Genomic DNA, 12,377 nt, shown 5'->3' with positions numbered 1-12,377 from the left:
CGTTGTGCGGAAAGGTGCGCTGCCACCTTCGTGCCGTCGTAAGCTATCGTGTACACGATCTAAATGGTCGTTCCGTTGCATACTAAGTCTTCTGGGTTGAAAAGGAGGGCAGATTTGAGCCTCCCTTTCCCCCCGATGCCTACCCCTCTTGATTTTCTGTCACTAGCCTATCCGGTTTATTATTCCCTCCGTTCTTAAAATAAATGTCTTTAAGACATTTATTTTAAAATAAAAAGAGTATGCAATCTCTTTTTAAATCAACATGCTTCTAAGACTCTCGGAAGTGAGAACAAGGACACCGCCTCGCTGCTCGTCGGCCACAAAGAGAACTAGAGCCACATTTTTTTTTTAAATAAGAGGAACATATAAATGTCACGAAGATACCAACACATCTAGCCTCTGTGCCAACAAGGTATTAAAAGACAACAAGGATAGACACAACCAAAAATAAAATGAAAACAAAAACTCGTCGTAATGATGAAACACTTGCAACAGCAACAATCTAACCATCGCCAAAGACAACATCCGAACCACATAAGAGGTTTTTCAAAAACGGTGCCTTTAAGAAGGAAATAAGGCACAAGTGTTGTCATCGTTCAGTCAAGGTTCTTGAGTTTTCACCATGAAAAAAGATCGAGATCATCAAAACAATGCATTCATCAAGTCCATTGGCTCGTACAATCAATGAAGGCCAGACCTTGGCCTTTCATCGTGAAATCACGGCTTAGTACTTGAGAAGCACCATCAGAAATGATGTCCACATGTGTTGCCGCGCTCCCTGTCAAAGTCGTTGCTGCAACTCCTCAACACCTGACACACAAGAAAAACTTGTGCCGCTATTCTTCATCTCAACCAAAACTCATGCCTGTCATTACAAGCCTTTGATCGCATCCATCATAACTTTCTTCACCAGTGTCAACACCGTAGAATCTATACTTAGACATGTTTGATGTCACCGACAAAACATCGAAGCTTCGAGCCACGTCCTTATAAAGCCTCTCTAACAAAAGATGAGTGTGCTCCCGACCGAATCAATTTCGCTTTAAATATCCAGTGATGCCATGCGTCAAAAGCTAAGATCTATTAGAAAAAAATCGGAACCCGACGATGTCCAGATTGACGAGGCCAATATGAAACAGATCGACATTTTGACGCTCGAAGAACAGCAGGACCAACCACCTTTATTCCAGCCAAGCAAGCCCACCGGTCATCCACCGGAAAACCAGACTCTAGCCAGTGTTAGCTTTTGATCCCGTAGACCAAATCACGCGGAAGCTATACACGAAACGTGGAAAGCTAGCCAACCAACCAAGCAAGCAGCTTAATGGATGTAGCAATACACGCACGTATACACAGCTTGCGATCAATTGATCGATCGTCTCGACGGCTCGGAACTTAACTCAGCGACTTAAGCTAGATAGATGAAATACTTTGTATTGCTTTGATGTCTCGTGATCTTGATACAAAGACTACACAGGGGTATACGTATATATATTGCTAAGCTAGGCCTACTGCAAACCGACTCGGTTTGCAATACTACTACTAATCCTACTCGGTTTGCAATACTAACCAAATTAGGACACACGTGTACGTTTAGACTACAACTAGGTTAATTACTACATTCACCTCCTTAACCTTGTTGATATGTCTTCATTGCTTGCACTCTGACTTTCTTCCTCATCTCGATGAACTTCTGTCGACCGAGGGACTTGGTGAAAATATCGACAAGCTGGTCCTTCGTATTCACGTGCAGAACTTCTATCATCCCTTCCTCAACGCACTCCCGGATATGATGAAACCGGGTATCTATGTGCTTGCTCCTTTCGTGATGAACCGGATTTTTGCACAATGAGATTGCAGCTTGGTTGTCAATCTTTAATGACACCTTCTGCACCTCCCACTTTGCAAGAATAGCTAGGAGTCTTCTCAGCCAAACTGCTTGACAAGCCGCCGTGCTTGCCGCTATGTATTCTGCCTCGCATGAAGACAGTGCCACCACCTTTTGCTTCTGAGAATTCCAGCTAATCGGATTCGGGCCAAGGTAGAAAACCATGCCCGTTGTGCTCTTTCGGTCATCAACATCACCTGCCATGTCACTATCTGAATATCCACGAAGGATCAATCCTTCCTTTCCCTTTCTGTACGTGCAGCCAAGATTAATTGTGCCTTTCACATAGCGTAGAATTTGATTGACCGCGCTCATGTGTTCGGTTGTCGGTTTCTCCATGGAACGACTCACGATCCCAACTGAATAAGCCAAGTCAGGTCGGGTATGCACCAAGTATCTTAGGCTACCCACAACGCTTCGATACATTGTGGTGTCCACCGGCGGATTTGAGCTACGCTTGCTCAACTTGTGACGTTGGTCCATTGGAACTTGTGTCGCGTAGCAATCTGACATGCCACACTTGTCCAATAACTTGACCGCGTAAGCCGATTGACATAGGGAAATCTCTCCGGAGCTTTGCTTCACTTCGATGCCCAAGTAATAGCTGAGTAATCCCAGATCACTCATGCTAAACTTGTTCTTCATTTGCGCCTTGATACGTTCAATTTCTTGTACGCTATCTCCGGTGATAATCAGATCGTCGACATAAACTCCAACTAGCAGGTTTGAGCCTTTGGAGTTCTTTGTATAGACTGCGTGCTCGAGGGGACATCTCTTGAACCCGAGCGAGACCAGACTTCGGTCTAACTTTGAGTTCCAAGCTCTTGGCGCTTGCTTTAACCCGTAAAGTGCCTTCTTGAGCTTGTAAACTTTCCCTTCTTCACCTTTCTTCTCGTAGCCGGGGGGTTGTTCCACGTACACTTCTTCTGTGAGATCGCCATTGAGGAAAGCGGATTTAACATCCATATGATGAACCTTCCAATCCTCTTGTGCTGCCAAAGCTAGGAGCACTCTCACCGTCTCGATTCGAGCAACCGGTGCAAACACCTCATCATAGTCAACTCCTTGACGTTGAACGTAGCCCTTTGCAACGAGTCTTGCCTTGTACTTCACAATGGCACCCTCCGTGTCCTTCTTTAACTTGTAAACCCACTTCAAACCTATCGTCTTTTGGTTTGGAGGTCGGGTTACCAAAGTCCACGTGCCATTGCTCTCAATTGCCTTCATCTCCTCATCCATGGCGTGCGTCCAGCTAGGACTTTTTCTCGCCTCTACGAAGTTCGCCGGCTCCTCAACTCCGAACAGACATAGTCCGGAGTACTCGAGCGTAACTGGCTTTGTGTACTTGTAGACTTTCTTGAGGGTCTTGTAGCGACGAGGCCCTGAGGAGTCCGTTGTGGCTTGCGAAGGAGGCGACACAAATTGTGTCGGTGTTGATGCACTTGAGGAAGACGGCTGAGACCCTGGTGTGTCATCGACATCCGTGTCGTCGGCGTAGTCGTCGTGACCGTGACCATCATCTTGATTGTCGTCGTCACTATGCGCCTCGCTGTCGATGTTGTCGTCGAGATCTCCGCCTGTGTCGTGCGCGGCGTTGTCGCTATCTCCTTGCGACCTATGCGCGTCGTCGTCGGTGTCGGCACCATGATGATCACTACCATTGTGGTCACCTTGGTTGGGCGTCTTGCGAATCACCTGGACATCCTCCCCTGCATCATCATCAGTTGGAAATTCAACTGCAAATATGTTACTGTTTGGAGCATCGTCGGCTGCGGCGCTCCAATTCCACGCTTGGTTTTCTTCAAACACGACGTCACGTGAAATCCGTAGACGCTTGGTTTGTGGATCGTAGAAACGGTATGCCTTGGTGCCAGAACTGCTCTCGTATCCGATGAACACCATCTTGGTGCTACGATCGGCAAGCTTTGAGAGGTGCGGCTCCGCCGTCTTCACATGTGCCACGCACCCGAATGTCCGTAGATGAGACACATTCGTCTTACGTCCGTAAATTGCTTCATACGGAGTCTTGCCGACCACCGCCTTCGTTGGAGCCCGGTTGAGAAGATAGACCGCCGTCGAGACAACTTCTCCCCAAAAAGTCCCCGGCAGGTTCTTGCTCTTGAGTAAACTCCTTGCCATGTCAACGACGGTTCGATTGCGCCTTTCAACGACCCCATTCTGCTGCGGCGTGTAAGGTGCCGTGAGGAACCTCTTTATGCCAATCTTCTCGCAGTAGTCGTTGAACTCATTCGACGTAAACTCTCCGTCGCGATCTGTCCGTAGAGCGCGAACCTTCAGCTTGTGTTCCATCTCTGTTGCAGCCTTCAATTTCTTGAACGCTTCAAACGCCTCATCTTTAGATCGTAGGAGAATGACCCACATATATCTCGAGTAGTCGTCTACCACAAGAAAGAAATACTTCTTTCCAGCGTGAGTTGCCGGGGTGATAGGGCCACATAGATCACCATGGAGCAGCTCGAGTGCATCACTTGCACGATAGGTAGACTGAGCAGGGAATGGCCTGCGGTGCTGTTTTTCCAACCAAGCACCCGTCACATACTCGATCAACATGGTCGATAACTGGCATCCCGGATACCATCTGCATCTTTGACATCTTCTTCAAGGCGTAGAAGTTAACGTGTCCAAATCTAGCATGCCATAACCACGAATCATCATCACTCTTGGCAAGCCAACACTCCGGTTGAGATTGATCAAGGTTGAGGATATAGAGCCTATTCCGTGTGCGATTAACACGAGCTAGCACGTTTCGGAGGTTGTCGAAGATCGTCATCACTCCGCTCTCTATATTCACCTTGCATCCATTCTCGTCAAGCTTCCCAATAGAGATGATGTTGTTGCGGAGCCGTGGGATGTAGTACACTCCGGTGAGTATGCGATGTTCGCCTGTGAGACCCTCAAAGAGGACAGATCCTTGCCCGCAAATCTCCACAGCTGAACCATCACCGATCTTGACCGAGCCTTCAACATCGAATTCCAGCTCGAGGAATTTCTCCTTGCACCCCGTCATGTGGTTACTGGCACCCGTGTCGAGATACCACGACACGTTCTGATCACCGGATAACTTTGGTTTCACTTTTTCCTCATGAAGTAGCACCTTCCGGCTTGGTTTCACAACCACCGTTTCAGCGAGATCACAAACTTCGGCCATCAGAAGACCTGGACCTTCGTCTTCCTGCTTTGCCAAATTTGCCTTGATCTCCCGCTTGTTAGGCTTTGGACAATCCTTCGCAAAGTGACCCATCTTATTGCAGTTATAGCACTTGACCTCGGACAAGTCCAAGTTCCGTGGTTTCTGCTCTTTAGATTGGCCCGCCTTACCACGACCTTGTGGTTTGCCTTTTCCTTTGCCTTTTCTGGTTTGTCCATCGCCCTTCGTGTTGCTTGAGCCTTCGCCACCGTCACGCCTTCCTTTGCTACTTGGGGCCTCCCAATCTGTGCGCGAGTACATGAGTTGGTCACTACCTCCTCCTTTGCCTTTCCGACAGCCACGAGCATTCTCTTCCCATGTCCGCAATCGTCCGATCGCCTCCGTTATGGTCATGTCGTCGATGTCGTAAAGCTGCTCGAGCGTGCCGATGATGTACGTGAATTTATCAGTGACAGAACTGAAAAATTTCTCCACGATCTCGGTCTCATCGAGCTTTGCACCAAGCGCGCGGATCTCTCCCACCAAAGTAGTAAGACGCATGGCGTAGTCATTCACAGATTCAGTTTCCTCCATCTGCAACTTGTGAAATTGGCGCTTCAGCACTTGTGCCCGAGCCTTGGTGACGCGATCTTCTCCGATCCTTATCTCCTTGAGTGCGTTCCACGCCTCTCTTGCCGTCTCGAACTCCGCCAATGTCATCAGCACGGAATCCGGCACAGACTGGGCTATGGCGGCCATGGCACCTTCGTCGCGCTCCTCGTCGACGTCGTCGTCCGTGATGGCCTCCCACACTCGAAGGGATCGAAGAATAATCTTCATCTTCACCGCCCACACGCCGTAGTTGGCGTCGGTGAGCATCGGGTACTGGATGGGGATGTTGCGATGCGCCTGGACGTTAGCGCCGCTCGTTCCTCCACCACCGGTTGCTGACTTGACGCCCTTTTTCACCTTGTCGCCGGTCTTGTTCGCCTTGGCACCGCCGCTGCCGGACTTGACCGACTCAGGATCGCTGTCCGTCATCGTAGATCGTAGATCGTCGAGGCTCTAGATACCAATTGCTAGCTTTTGATCCCGTAGACCAAATCACGCGGAAGCTATACACGAACGTGGAAAGCTAGCCAACCAACCAAGCAAGCAGCTTGATGGATGTAGCAATACACGCACGTATACACAGCTTGCGATCAATTGATCGATCGTCTCGACGGCTCGGAACTTAACTCAGCGACTTAAGCTAGATAGATGAAATACTTTGTATTGCTTTGATGTCTCGTGATCTTGATACAATTACTACACAGGGGTACACGTATATATATTGCTAAGCTAGGCCTACTGCAAACCGACTCGGTTTGCAATACTACTACTAATCCTACTCGGTTTGCAATACTAACCAAATAGGACACACGTACGTTTAGACTACAACTAGGTTAATTAATACAGCCAGCGCGCTCACCTGCCAGCCGGTGCTGCGGCACCACCACCAAGGCGTGTGTTGCCCGGATTGCGAGTCTACGCTGCCATGCGCCGGAACGCAACCGTCGGATCTCGCGCCACGACCCGATTTCCCCTGCCGCTGGCCGCTTCATGGTCTCATGCACGCTAGCTTCCGAGCAGGGCTGGCTGCACTCACGCCAATGCATGCAGCCACCAACACCAACACGAATCTAGGTGCAACTCCACGCAGCAACCCGCCGCGGAGGAACATGACGCGCCGACGCGTCTCAGCGCTTCCACGGACCTCCATACCGCGCAACCCAGCCGCCGGAAGGACCTCCGCTCCGTGCACCGACGCGTCTCAGCACTGCCACGGACCTCCATACCGCGCAGCCCAGCGGCAGGAAGGACCTCCGCTCCGCGTGCCCGTCGGCCGTCGCGCAAACCCACACCTCCGGCAGGAAATGGGCATCCCATGCCACCCAGCCTAAGCGAGAGGAGGAAGACCGCCACCGCCACCGCCGGCACAGCGCGGCCTTTGGCCGGTGATGCCCTCCGGTAGTGGCGAGGGGAGGAGCACCGGTGTGGAGGTGGTGTCCGGCGGCGGTTAGGGTTAGCATGCTGATATTTTCAAATGCAAGGAATCATCGTAGCAATTACCAAAGATGAAAATGGTAAGTATGAAGTGTCGAATCCACAAGGAGCTAAAGGTAAGATCAATATTCTCTCAAGTCCTATGTGTCATCGATACGATTAAACAAACATCGAACCTTTGCTTTTATCTAGTAACGAAAAATAAAACCACTTTGTGAGTGTATAAATAGGATAGCTTTGCATGATATTATAGAACTAAAATATGAAAAATAATTGCAGCACTAAATAGAGTTAGAATATATCACAATATATTACAAATAACGAGCGTGGAATAATGATGGTATAGTGTGCGAAATCATTCTAGACAATTGATAACAAGATCGATAATCATTTTTACAAATTAATATGAGGAGGAGGCATGAGCTAACATACATTTCGTACTTGGATCAGATGAACTTATAACTGGATCTCTAGCAAGCATCCGTAACTAATAAAAATCATTAAGGTAAACCTAACCGTAGCATTAAACATCAAGTCCCCTTTACTCCCATACGTAAACAATTCCCTCACTTGGGTGTAAGATTCTGTCGCTCTAGCCATCCATGATAAGCGAATCATGAACATATTGCAAACCCTACAGCGAGAGTTCCCTCACGTGTGCACGACACAAAGGGTACCATATATAGGACAAAACCAAAATAAAACATATAATCAAATCAACCAAGATCATCAATCAACCCAAAGGACAACATAAATCTATTCAAACATCATAGGGTGGCAACACATCATTGATTATAATACGTGACATGAAACAACATGTTCAAGTAGGGGATTACAGCAGGGTGCGGGGGAGTGGACCGTCATAGATAGATGAGGGAAGGTGATGGGGACGGTGATGTTGATGAAGACGATCACCGCGGCTATGGTTCCCCCGACGGCACTCCGGCACCACCGTAAAAGAGGGGGGGGGAGTGTCACTCCCCCTTAGGCTTCCTCCTCCATGGCCTCTCCTTAGATGGGGAGAGGTTCTCCCCTCTGGTCCTTGGCAACCATGGCTCCGAGTGGGGCAAGATTGGATCTCTCTGTGTTTTCGTTACTGTTTTCTGTCGAGATTGGCTTTCCGTCGATACAGATCGTCGCGGGGCGAGGCGGAGAGTCTTGTTGGAAATATGCCCTAGAAGTAATAATAAATTAATTATTATCATGTGCTCTTGTTCATGATAATAGTTTATTATCCATGCTATAGTTGTATTAATTGAAACTTAAATGCATGTGTGGATACATAGACAACACCGTGTCCCAATGAGCCGTTACTAGACTAGCTCGTTGATCAAAGATGGTCAAGGTTTCCTAACCATAGGCATGATTTGTCATTTGATAATGGGGTCACATTATTAGGAGAATGATGTGATGGACAAGAACCAACCGTAAGCATATCATGTGATCGTATTAGTTTATTGCTACTGCTTTATCCATGTCGATGTATCTCTTCCTATAACCATGAGATCATGCAACTCCCCGACACCGAAGGAATGCCTTGTGTGTATCAAACGTCACAACCTAACTGGTGTTAGGGAACGTCGCATGGGAAACAAAAGTTTTCCTACGCACACGCAAGACCTATCCATGGTGATGATCATCTACGAGAGGAGAGAGTGCATCTACATACCCATGTAGATCGCTAAGCGGAAGCGTATATAACGCAGTTGATGTAGTGGAACATCTTCGTGATCCAAATCGCAGCTCGTCCCGCGATCACATCACGATCCATCCCGATCCAGTGCCGTATGGACGGCACATCCGCGTTTAGCACACGTACATCTCGATGATGATCACCGCCTTCTTGATCCAGCAACAGGGACGGAGAGGTAGATGAGTTATCCAGCACGACGTCATGAAGGTGGTGGTGGTGAACTAATCCAGCAGGGCTTCGCCAAGCTATGTCGGACTAATCTAGACGATGGAGGCGATCTATGGAGGAAAGAGCAGCACGTGGCTATTTTCTGATGGTGTTTGCCCTCAAAACCTTGACTATATATAGGAGGAATAGGAGGGAGGGCTGCCTTGCCTCCTCCTCCAGGAGGAGAGGTTCGGCCGAGCCAAGGGAGGAGAGTCCTCCTCCAATATGGTTTGGTGGAGGGATCCCTTCCTACTTGGTTTCCTCCTTCCATTTTTCCTTTTCTGTCCCTTTTGCACCTTTGGACGAAATAGCCTTATTGGACTGGCCGCACCAGCCCACTAAGGTTAGTGGGCTGGTGCACCACCTTTAGGCGTATTAGGTTCTCTCCCGCGTGGGTGGCCCCTCCCGGTAAAACCCCGGAACCCATTCATCACTCCCCGTATTTTACCGGTAATGCCCGAGAACTTTCCGGAAGCCAAATGCAACTTTCCTATATATCAATCTTTACCTCCGGACCATTCCGGAGCTCCTCGTGACGTCCGGGATCTCATCCGGGACTCCGAACACCTTTCGGTCACCAACATACGTAACTCAGTAATACCGAAACGTCACCGAACCTTAAGTGTGCAGACCCTATGGGTTCGAGAACTATGGAGACATGACCTGAGACACTCTCCGGTCAATAACCAATAGCGGGACCTGGATGCCCATATTGGCTCCTACATATTCTACGAAGATCTTTATCGATTGAACCTCTATGTCAAGGATTCAATTAATCCCGTATGTTGTTCCCTTTGTCCATTGGTATGTTACTTGCCCGAGATTCGATCATCGTTATCTCTATACCTAGTTCAATCTCGTTACCGACAAGTCTCTTTACTCGTTCCGTACTACAAGATCCCGTGACTAACTCCTTAGTCACATTCCTTGCAAGGTTTTGTTGTGATGTTGTATTACCGAGTGGGCCCTGAGATACCTCTCCGTCACACAGAGTGACAAATCCCAGTCTTGATTCACGCCAACCCAACAAACACCTTCGGAGATACCCGTGGAGCAACTTTATAGTCACCCAGTTACGTTGCGACGTTTGGTACACACAAGGTATTCCTCCAGTGTCCAGGAGTTGCATGATCTCATGGTCATAGTGTTGGAAATATGCCCTAGAGGCAATAATAAATTAGTTATTATTATATTTCTTTCTTCATGATAATCGTTTATTATCCATGCTATAATTTTATTGATTGGAAACACAGTGCATGTGTGGATACATAGGCAAAACACTGTCCCTAGTAAGCCTCTACTTGACTAGCTCGTTGATAAAAGATGGTCAAGGTTTCGTGACCATAGGCAAGTGTTGTCACTTGATAACGGGATCACATCATTAGGAGAATCATGTGATGGACTAGACCCAAACTAATAGACGTAGCATGTTGATCGTGTCATTTTGTTGCTACTTTTTCTGCGTGTCAAGTATTTGTTCCTATGACCATGAGATCATATAACTCACTGACACCGGAGGAATGCTTTGTGTGTATCAAACGTCGCAACGTAACTGGGTGACTATAAAGATACTCTACAGGTATCTCCGAAGGTGTTCGTTGAGTTAGTATGGATTGAGACTGGGATTTGTCACTCCATGTGACGGAGAGGTATCTTGGGGCCCACTCGGTAATACAACATCACACACAAGCCTTGCAAGCAATGTGACTTAGTGTAAGTTGCGGGATCTTGTATTACGGAACGAGTAAAGAGACTTGCCGATAAACGAGATTGAAATAGGTATGCGGATACTGACGATCGAATCTCGGGCAAGTAACATACCGAAGGACAAAGGGAATGACATACGAGATTATATGAATCCTTGGCACTAAGGTTCAAATGATAAGATCTTCGTAGAATATGTAGGATCCAATATGGGCATCCAGGTCCCGCTATTGGATATTGACCGAGGAGTCACTCGGGTCATGTCTACATAGTTCTCGAACCCGCAGGGTCTGCACACTTAAGGTTCGACGTTGTTTTATGCGTATTTGAGTTATATGGTTGGTTAAAGAATGTTGTTCGGAGTCCCGGATGAGATCACGGACATCACGAGGGTTTCCGGATTGGTCCGGAAACAAAGATTGATATATAGGATGACCTCATTTGATCACCGGAAGGTTTTCGGAGTTACCGGGAATGTACCGGGAATGACGAATGGGTTCCGGGTGTTCACCGGGGGGGGGGGGGGCAACCCACCCCGGGGAAGCCCATAGGCCTTGTGGGTGGCGCACCATCCCTTGGTGGGCTGGTGGGACAGCCCAAGAAGGTCCTTTGTGCCAAGGATAGAAAATCAAAGAGAAAGGAAAAAAAAAGGAGGTGGGAAAGGAGAGAAGGACTCCACTTTCCAATCCTAGTTGGACTACGATTGGAGGAGGACTCCTCCTCCCCTTGGTGGCGCAGCCCTTGGGGCTCCTTGAGCCTCAAGGCAAGCCTCCCCTCCCTCCTCCTATATATATGGAGCAATTAGGGCTGATTTGAGACAACTTTTGCCATGGCAGCCCGACCACATACCTCCACTGTTTTACCTCTAGATCGCGTTTCTGCGGAGCTCGGGCGGAGCCCTGCTGAGATTAGATCACCACCAACCTCCGGAGCGCCGTCACGCTGCCGGAGAACTCATCTACCTCTCCGTCTCTCTTGCTGGATCAAGAAGGCCGAGATCATCGTCGAGCTGTACGTGTGCTGAACACGGAGGTGCCGTCCGTTCGGCACTAGATCGGAGCGGATCGTGGGACGGATCGCGGGACGGTTCGCGGGGCGGATCGAGGGACGTGAGGACGTTCCACTACATCAACCGCGTTTCTTAACGCTTCTCCTGTGCGATCTACAAGGGTACGTAGATCAGAAATCCCCTCTTGTAGATGGACATCACCATGATAGGACTTCGTGCGCGTAGGAAATTTTTTGTTTCCCATGCGACGTTCCCCAACAGTGGCATCATGAGCTAGGTTCATGCGTAGATGTCTTCTCGAGTAGAACACAAAAGTTTTTGTGGGCGGTGATGTGCGTTTTGCTGCCCTCCTTAGTCTTTTCTTGATTCCGCGGTATTGTTGGATCGAAGCGGCTCGGACCGACATTACTCGTACGCTTACGAGAGACTGGTTTCATCGCTACGAGTAACTCCGTTGCTCAAAGATGACTGGCAGGTGTCGGTTTCTCCAACTTTAGTTGAATCGGATTTGACCAAGGAGGTCCTTGGATGAGGTTAAATAGCAATTCATACATCTCCGTTGTGGTGTTTGCGTAAGTAAGATGCGATCCTACTAGATACCCATGGTCACCACGTAAAACATGCAACAACAATTAGAGGAAGTCTAACTTGTTTTTGCAGGGTATGCTTGTGATGTGATATG

The sequence above is a fragment of the Hordeum vulgare genome, chromosome 3H, assembly GCF_904849725.1.
Source record: "Hordeum vulgare subsp. vulgare chromosome 3H, MorexV3_pseudomolecules_assembly, whole genome shotgun sequence".
Classification (NCBI taxonomy): domain Eukaryota; kingdom Viridiplantae; phylum Streptophyta; class Magnoliopsida; order Poales; family Poaceae; genus Hordeum; species Hordeum vulgare.
The sequence above is the reverse complement of the archived record's forward strand: the minus strand, read 5'-3'. Positions refer to the sequence as shown.